We start from the raw sequence: 7,070 nt of genomic DNA, 5'->3' as shown, positions 1-7,070 counted from the left end.
ACGGGGGGCCTCGAAGGCCAGGCAGAGGGGCCTGGGCTCTGTCCTCAACATCATGGAGAGCCTGGGGGCAGGGACAGCAGAAGGAGGGGCTTTGAAAAAGGGAGTCTGCGGGTCAGAACCTGTGGGAGCAGCGAGCTGAGCAGTGTCCATGAGCTGGGTTGGGGGCCCGGCGTCAGGGTGGAGGGGGCACGCGCGGTGGCTGAAGGCGCTGTCTTACCCGTGCCCCCCTGAGGCCCTGCCCACCCCTGACCCGCCTCCAGGGTCCTGCTGGGGAACTCGTCACCACTCTCCCTTTCTGCCTGCCATCGTCCTTGGCACCTGCTGTGGGCCAGTGGCCGCCAAGAATGCAGAGAATCTAACCAACCCTTGGGCCTCAGGGTGCAGTGGGGAGAACGTGCACTCTGGAATCCGCCAGGCTGGGCTCGATCTGGCTGAACTGCGAAGCTGTGGGACTCCTATGGGGCTCTGGGCAAGTCTGTGCCCCCTCTGGGCCCTGGCTCCTTGTTTGTCGGGTAGAAAAACGCCGCCCACTCCAGGCTGTTGTGGGGCTCAGAGGAAGCAGGCTACCCATCTCTGAATGCACACAGTGATGCGGGGGGGACAGATAGGGGCCCCAGAGCCTGGTCTTGACGTCGTGATGGCCGACTATTGGCCATTCACCCCTTCCCTTTGCGGGTATAACAAATAGGTACTGACGTGACTGGGTTTGTTGGGTGCTGGGGATGTGGTGGCTGGGGACCTGCTTCCAAGGAGCTCTTGGGCCAGGAAGGGGTGCAGTGAGGGAGGCAGCACAGGTGAACAGGTGCACCAGGGAGGCAGCTGACAGGCCGGGAGTCAGGGCAGACATCCTGGAGAATGTGAGGGTCAGCCAGGTCAGGAGGAGCGAAAATGCTCCAGGCAGAGGGATAACGTGTGAGCAAGAGAGAGTGGGGCGCTCGAGGACCGATGAGAAGTGCAGGGCGTCTGGGGTGCAGAGAGCTTGTGGGCTCAGGAGGTGGATGAGCTGGGAGACCAGATATCCTCAGGGTAGAGGGGAGCCACAGAGGGTTTTTGAGCAGGGGAGAAGCAGTGAAGCTGAGAGCTGATCACGGGGAGGCCCTGGAGAGTTTAGAGCCGAGCAGTCACGTGGTCAAATTGTTCTCTTAGAAAGGTTTCCCTGGATGAAATGGAGGGTGCAGTGGCTGGGGCAGGTGCCAGGGCCCGGGGCAGATCGGGTGGGGCCTGGGGTGGGGCAGTGGCTGAGGAAGGCGTCTGTCCCCCTTGGGAAAGATCTTGCGGATGCTTCTGCCCCCGGTGCCTTTCAGCCGAAGGAGACCTCTCTCTGTGCAGCCTCAGCATTCTCCTCCAACACGAGATTTCATGTCTCTCCTCCTGTCCCTTTGGGAGAGAAAGTCCACGTTGTGCTCCCGAGAACCTTGTTTACGCATTTGTAGAAGTGGGTGATTGTGTCCTGCTTTTGTATTATTGTTCTTCTCTAGTTTTGCAGTTATTCATTCAACAAACATGTCCTGAGCATGAGTTGTGCCCGGGTCTGGGCTGGGGCAGGCCTGGGGGGAAGGAGGCAGGGGCCAGGCTGAAGTGTCAGAATGCCTGGGAAGGATGTCAGGTCCCAGTCTGGAGGTCACCACCTCTGATGCCCCAGGCACGGAAGGGCTTTCTCTGCCTGTTTCCTTGGCCCCTGTTCTTCCCTGCACTCGCGTACCTGGTGGTCGAGGTGGAGGTGAGGGCAGGTGTCAGGCCTTACCAGCTGCCCACCCAGAGGCCGGGAAGCCCCCTCGGCCTGTTTGCTGGCTGCCCCCTCGTCTCCTGCTGCCCAGCATCATGGCTCCACAGGTCGTCCCTCCCTCCCTTCTTCTCTCCCTCCTCCCTCCCTGCCCCCACCCTCACCCCATCTTTCCTCTACCTCCTCTTCTGGATCACCTGCTCTTTCTCAGTTCCCTTCTCTTTTCCTCCATACCCTCTTCTCTGTCACCTCTCTCCCCTCTCACTCTCCCTTGTCACCTCCCCTCATTTGTCGGTCTGTCAGACAGGCATATAGGACCCCAGCTCTCTTTGTCCCCCACCCCCTGACAGGCTGGGCTTCCTGTGATGGGGAAGAGGCTGCCCTCATCCCCGAGGGCCTGTGCTCTGTCCCTGGACCCTTGCTGCCCCGTCCACAGGCCTAGGCTGTCGTCACTGCAGATACTAGCAGCCACCTCGGCCCAGCCTGCCTGGGAGCAACTGTGGACCTGGCTGTGGAACAAATATCCATGCAGAGTGAGTGCAAAGCCTGCAGCCCGCGAGGGGAAACGGTTGGTGCGGGTACTGGAAAGAGCTCTGGGCTCGGCTCCGGTTCTGTCCGCATCGCTGTCTCACTGTGTGACTTTAGGTGACTCAGCTGCTTACTCTGGGCCTCAACAGCAGCTTCCGTAGAATGGCAACAGTTGCTGTTTTGTAAACTAGAAAGCGTGGTGCTTTCATGAGGGAGAGTCTGGTTAACCAGCAGACAATCCCAATCCTCTTCTTCCTTTCCTGCCTCCGTCAGAAAGGCTGGAAAAGCCAACTGGTCCCTTCGCAGCTTCCCTGAGAGTTAGAAGTGGACAACTGACAACATTCCGGCTAATTAGATCCAAGTGGGAATGTTAAGGAGCAATGCTAGCAAAGTTTCTACTTTTCTTTTACAAGGCATTGCTCAGTCCCCCTTTTCCTATTTTAACACAAGTATGATGCCTGGAGCTGTAGCAGCTATCTTGGGACAATGAGGCAACAAGCCTGAGGATGAGAAACCAACATGGTGAGGACTGTGGTACAGAAAAATGGGAGGAGTCTGGGTCCTTGATGACTTTCGAGCTGCTGCATCAACCTTACTGTGCCTGACTCCAGACTTCTGTTATGTGAGGAAAACAAACACCAATATTTTTAAGCCCTATTTGTTGAGTATTAAGTTTCTTGCAGCTGAATGTATTTCTAACTGATGTAATGTGCGATGGTCATTAATTTTAGTGATAGTAAAATTAACAAACAGCAGAAACCTCTCCATTATCAGGACTATTGGGTAGCCATAGTGTAGCGCACATACCCCATATATGTGCATATTTGTCAATAAATGTATACTGTGTTTGTATAGTATACATGTATGTTTAGCAGCAGGATAAGTTGTGACAAGATAGTTTTTTGACGTATTAATTTTTCTCTGCCAAACCCACAGGAGAAGAAGGTTCTGGGCCTCCTTGCCTTGGGGGAGGGTTAGAGGAAGAGTGGGAAGCGCGAGAGAGGTTTCCTGCAAAACAGACTCCCCCTCTCACCATTGGCTTCCAAAACCCCAAAGACATCGAGCTTCTGGGCAGTGGAGGAGGGGCAGTGATGGGGGCAGCCGAGGTGCCTCCTGGGAGAGGAGAGGGCGAGAGCCCCTGAGGGAACGTGATTAGAGATGGGGGGGGGGCAGTTCCTCCCAGGACCCAAAGAAGTCCTCCGTGACTGGAGGAGGAGGCAGAGGGCTGTGGGTCTGTGAGCAGGGGTGGGGGCACCCGTTTCTGCTGAGCTGGGGGCGCCAGGCAGAGCCCGGGGGAGCCGGTGAGACCTCAGAGGGGAGCAAGCACAGTCCAACCCTGCCTGCGGTGCCCACGCCCCCTGACACCAGGTCCTTTCCGCTCTGCCCACTTCCTTGCTGCTACGTGTGACCCCAGGACTTTTGCACAGGGTTGGGGAACAATGAAGAACGGCTGAGGCTGAATTTCCCACCAGCCTGGTGGGAGAAGGCTTTGGACAGAAAGTAGATATGAAACAAATGAACAGATGCTCTGTTTCTTGCACACCTGTGGCTTGAGCTTCATACCCACTTTAAAATAATTTTAGATATAAGGCATGTTTATGGCAAAAACCCCCACAAAAACCCACAACAGGATAGGAGTGTGAAAAGCATTTATCTACTTCATTTTCTCGAGCAGCAGCAGAGGATTCTGTTGAGGGAACGTTCTCTGATTCGTTTAACGAATCCTCAATGGATGGGTGTCTACGTTGCTTTCAGTGGCTTTTGCTTTTTTGTCTTATTTTGTCTTTGCTCCCCCTGGCTGCTGTTTATCCTGGCAGTTTGCTGCGTTGCAGGAAGAACATGGACTCCACAGCCAAGACCTCTAGGTTCTTGTCTCGGGTTTGCCCCCTAGTGCTGTGGCCTCTCTGGGCCTCAGTTTCCCCATCTGCAGAGTGGGGATTGTAGTAGCACCCGTGCTGTGCCGTGTCACCGAGGTCAGGGTAAGCACGTCTGTAAAGCTCCTGGCACCACGCTGGGGCCAGGGTGGGAGCCAAAGAAAGGGTGGCTCCTTCCTTTCTCCAGCTCTCAGCCCTCAGGGACCGAGGCAGAGGCAAGGCCGACAGACGAGGTCACCTTAGCCTTCCCTCCACCTCCAGGGACACCTGCCCTTTGCCCCTCTGGAGGCGGATGTGAATGACGGGTAGCAGGAGGTGGGGAGAAAAGCGATAGGAGGAGCCACGTTTATCAAATGGTTCCTGTGTACCCAGCCTGGATCATGGAGCCTTAATCCCCATAGCAAGCCTGTTAGAGCACAGAGAAAGAATGTGTAAGAGAACAGGAAGATGGAGACCCTGAGCCCCCAGTCTTCCCCGACCTCTAGTCTAACTTAGCCTCCCCGTGTCTCTTACTGTACTTAGTACTTAGTGTACTCTGTATTGCTCTGCACAGCCTTTATTACTGTGTGTGATTATCAGTGTATTGTCTGACTCTCCCTAAGGTCAATGAGAGCAAGATCCTACCCTCATTGTTGATAGTTTCCCTGTGCCTAGAACAGAGCCTGCAAAAGAGAAGGCACTCAATAAGAGTCAGGTTAGTTGATTGACTGACTGACCATCTGAATGAATGTTAGTTGATTTTGGAGTGGCCATAGGAAAGCCTAGGGGATGGAGAGTTTATAGCAGAGTAGGAAGAAGAGAAGCCCTGGGCTGTAGTCAAGAGGCCTGAGTTCTGTTACTGAATGTGCAGGATCAGAGGAAAATCCCAAAGAATGGCTTTGAAGCCGAGACCTGCAGAATAGGTAACAGCCAGGCAGGGCAGAGAGCAAGTGGAGAGTGATTGAGGCAGAGAACCACATGGCGGAGGCTCTGCGATGAGAGGACAGGACTGTTCAGGAGCTGAGAAGCTGGAGCGTCATGGTGAGGGGCGAAGCGGCCAAGGTGGGAAGGCCCAGGCTGTAGGGTTCAGAGGTCGCAGACTGGAGACCTAAAGGCATGTCTGGTTTGGCCCTCGCTGTATTTAAGACGACAAGAATCTCCACCAAGATTATGGTGCCTTGCTGTGGAGCACATCTTTATCCACCTCAGTTCCCGTGCTCCTCCTCAGCATCCACCTGCTCTTTCATCATTTAAGTGACCCACCTGGCCCACAAAGACATCGGAGTTTGCAGCCCCAGAGCAGGGCCGGATAGGCTGTGGTCAGCGCACTGGGCACGGGGCAGGCCTGCTACCTGCCGCCTCCTCTGAAAAGCCCCCGGGCTGCAGGCTTGGTCTGCCTCAGCCTTTCTCTGTTCTGTTTCCCAGGAGGTCCCAGGCTGGTGACGGCCTAACTTGGGAGGGTAGAAGGGCCCTTGGGAGCGGCAGAACCCTGTGGTGGTCAGATCCCACATTTGGAGTCTGGCAGGCCTGGTTCCCATGCCGGCCCCTCCACTTGCCTCACCTCCCTGAGCCCCGGCTTCCTTGCCTGTGAAACGGGGCATGAGTCCCCGCCCCACAGGGTTGTTGAGGCGTTTAGTGACACAGTGCGCGTAAAGAGCCCTTCTGGACAAAGCGCTTGCTCGCTCATTTGTTCACTGTGCCAGGCTGCAAGCGTTTAGCCAACCGTACAGTTCAGAGGGAACGCAGTCCACGGACCACCCTCACTTCTGACACCAGCTGGAAGTTCAGGGGTTTCCAAAACCACCCTTAAGCTTGATTGTGCACCAAAGGAGCTCGCTGAACTCACTGAATGCGACTGGACTCACAGTGACAGTTTATTCCGGGGGAAGGGCAAAGGTTCAACCAGCCAAGGGAAGACCGCACACAGTGGGGTCTGGGGAAGCATCAGACGCTGAGCTTCCACTGTCCTCGCCCGGGAAGGGAGGATGTGTCAATTTCCCAGCAGCCAGCCTGAGCCTGTGTTGAGTTTTGATGGGGCCCCCATTACAGAGGCCAGATTGATTGATTGATTGCCCACGTGGTTGATCTCAGTCTCCAGGTCAGCTGATATGTGTAACCCAAAGCCCCCACCCTAAATCGCGTGGTTGGTGTTTCCGGTGTGGCCAGCCCTCCCCCTAAATCATGTTGTTACTATCTGGCTAGTCCAAGACCCCTAGGCAAACAGAGATTACCTGCCAGGAGCTGAGGGCGAAGGTCAGAGCTCTGTTTGACAAGGTTAAATTCTTTACTATGCAAGGTCAGCCAAGAAAAGAGACTTCTGCTCCCTGGGATCCCAGACAAGCTGCCTGCCTCTACGCTGAGAGCCTGAGCACTCTGGGGCTGCTTGGGTTAGGACTTCCTGTAAACAGAGCTGACACTCATTGAGGATTTCTTCCGTGCCAGCACTGGCTCAACCTCTTCCATGCATTATCTCACCCAACCCTCCCATCTGCTCCACGAGGAAGAACCATGCATGGCTTCATTTTACTCAGGAGAAAACCAAGGCAAGGAGAGATTTACAGCTCACCCGAGGCACACAGCCAGCAAGGGGCTGCGCCCAGGACTTGGACACAGGTCGGGGGACATCTAAGTCCACACTCTCTGCTTGGCTGCCTCCTATATTCTAAAAGCACAGGTTTGGATTCAAAAATATTGGGTTCAGACTCTGGGCTCAGCCACTTACTAGTGTGACCGCAGCCAGGTCAGGCATCCTCTCCGAGTCTCGGTTTCGTTACTGACAATAGTCAGGACGTCCCCTCGGTGCCCCCTCCCTCCTGTTGGCCTCCTGACTGTGTTGAGACTATTTACTCAACTCCCTCACAAGCCCAGGGATGGTTGGAGGGTAGAAATCAGAATCCAGGTATTCATCCGCCGCAGCCTCCCGCTGCTGCACCGCCGGGCACCGAGCAGAATACGGGGGTGGGACT

Source organism: Equus przewalskii, chromosome 2 (genome assembly GCF_037783145.1).
Source record: "Equus przewalskii isolate Varuska chromosome 2, EquPr2, whole genome shotgun sequence".
NCBI classification, from domain to species: Eukaryota; Metazoa; Chordata; class Mammalia; order Perissodactyla; family Equidae; genus Equus; species Equus przewalskii.
Note: the sequence above shows the minus strand (reverse complement) of the source record.